A 2,666-nucleotide genomic window follows, 5' to 3' on the forward strand; every position below is an offset into this window, starting at 1 on the left:
TCTTTGTCTTGTGAGTAGCAAAAAGAATGGCCCTACACAACAGGCAGGCACCTCACCGGTGTGGTGAACCTCACTGGGAAGAGGTTGCTCACAGTCCCGGCGTCTGCCTGGCTGTCCACCAGAACACCAATTTCCCACTCCTGGCATGAGCTGAGCTGTCTGCACCACTTCTTTCCATGCAATAACTCTTAGTCCCAAGATGTTTCACTGACTTTGAGCTATGACAAAGATTTTCATAATTTTCTACTTAAAGTTAATGCAACATTGTTTATGAGGACTTTTGCTAAAATCCTTTGACGGGGTGGATAGATGCCAAAGACCCAATGAGTAATGACTATGCATCAAGCTGAATGCACTACGCTCTGACTCTGCAATAGTCAAATCCTTCTTTATGCAATGTTGATGTTTCTCATGGTTGTAATCAAACTGCAGTCTTAAACACTTAAGCTTATTTGATACTGACCTCCTGCGTGCCTTGTCAAACTGATAACTGTTGCTTTTAGGAAGAATTTGAGAGAATAGCTTATCCAATTGATCTAATGAATAAATTCTACTAATAACATTAAACATAAATTCTATTAAGAATTTTAATTTTACCAAGGCTGTAATCAATCAGTCATACAAACTTACATTTTTCTCAGCCAAATTAATGGGCTTTTTTGAAGAGCTATGACAACATGAGTGAATATGGTGAAAGGACTTTAATATAATTTTAATGTGGCCACATTTGTAGCACACATCTCCTACTTTCGGAAAATTCTTACATGCTATGCATTTTGTCCTTATCCTACTTCATGTCTAAAATACTGAGCAAGCTTTGAAACCACTTACATGGCTTATTCTGAGCATCTGTTACACTTATCTATACGTTGTTCTTTTGGTAATAGGTATACGTTCAGCCATTGGCACTGAACTTATGAAAAGCTATATGTCCAGGAGTTTCAGCGGCTGAAGTGCTAGCATCCTTTTGGCTTATAGTCTAGCAAGACTGCTAATAACTACTTTTTAAGGAAAATCCTACATACTAAACCAAGATAATGTAATGCAAAGTATTTTTTTGTTTTGAAAGGAAAAATTAAAAGATAATAAAAACTGCTGAAAATTCTTCAAATTTTATGATTACGAAACAGGGTGCTGTAGAGAAATATTGATTATGGTGATGTATACAAGTCACTTTGAAGAGCAGTAGATTATCTTACATATTTTCAGAACAGTGATCAAAACTATTCAGTGTAGGCTCAACACATTCATTTTTTCCACTCAGGTCAACGGATGTAGCCTCTAAAAGGTTTGAAAGTAGAATATGACTAAATGATAACAACGTGTCTTGCTCAGCGACTCTCTTGAAAACGCGCTTATTCCTCATCTAAGCCAATGGGACTTAAATGACTTAAATTCATCCTTAAACATTTGGCTGAATGGGGGCTTACTCATCTGATTCTACAATTCTCATTCTTGCAGAGTTGTACGTACAGGCTGAGACCAACTGAAATATTGTCAGCCCACCCTTAGCTTAGTATAATTCAGGAAGAGAAGTATGGGCTTGCTAAGACCTGTGTCCTTGCTTGTGAGCTGCACACCTCTCGGGATGCTGGCTGGGGTGATAGCTAAGGTGGGCAAACTCTCGGGCTTCTCAGAGCACTGACAGCATTTTATAACAATTGAAGATCCACAGGTCTGGGGTTCAAAAGTGGGTCAGCACTTCCATCTCTACTGATGTAGAAGGGCAGTTAGCATAAAGGCTTCCAGTTTGCTTTTCACTGGAATATAAAAAGCTTGTCCCAAAAAAACTACTTTAAGAATTGTAGTAGTAGAGTGAACTGACAGCAAATATTCAAGGCAAATTGCCGCAGCCAGAATCTAAGAGAACTCTTGCAGCTCTTGCTGCTTTTCTTCTGAGACAGAATCAGAGACAGGATATAGGGCTGGATGTAACTTTGACCCAGGGCAATTGTTGTTGTATCCTCACAATATCCTTCTACTGCAGACAGAATTGGGCAGGTACATGCTAACAGTCCCCAAATAAATGAAAGCCCCTAGCCATCTGTTGCTGGAACAGTTTCTGCTGTTTCTACAGGACAGAAGCCAACATTTGCAGCTGTTTTATAACTTTCAGTAAACTTACTGTTGCTATTCCATCACCCATGTCAGGTTCCCTTTAGTTTCACATCTAGAAATCTGAATCTGGAAAATTCCAGAAACAAAAATTTGAGAACTTCTTTCGAGCTACAGGCACGGACCTCATGTTAAGTTGTAGTCCAACTCATCTAATTCCTCAAGGTTTTTTTTAATTTATTTTTACTGGTACTTGTTAATAAAACATATAAAAATAACAGAACCTTCTCTTTGCTAGGACTGTTCCCAGGCTTTCACTGCCTACTGTGTTGCATTATCAGGAAATCACACACATACCCTCTTTCCTTTCCTTTTCCTCTGCCTCATGAAGTTAGGAGTGTGCCAATCCTGCAAGCCCACAGAGTAGAGCAGAAGGGTGTGAGGCAGCTTCAAGCAAACCAGCTCATCTATTGGAAAAGTTCTTGCTACAGCAGCACTGAGCAGTGCACAGTTTGATTTAACTTTCAGCGCAAAACCTACCTGAATAGTACTCATCAGCCAATAGAAAACAACTAGCTGCTTCTTAAAATTATCAAACCATGTACAAGTTT

The sequence above is a fragment of the Cuculus canorus genome, chromosome 1 (assembly GCF_017976375.1).
Source record: "Cuculus canorus isolate bCucCan1 chromosome 1, bCucCan1.pri, whole genome shotgun sequence".
In the NCBI taxonomy this organism is placed as follows: Eukaryota; Metazoa; Chordata; class Aves; order Cuculiformes; family Cuculidae; genus Cuculus; species Cuculus canorus.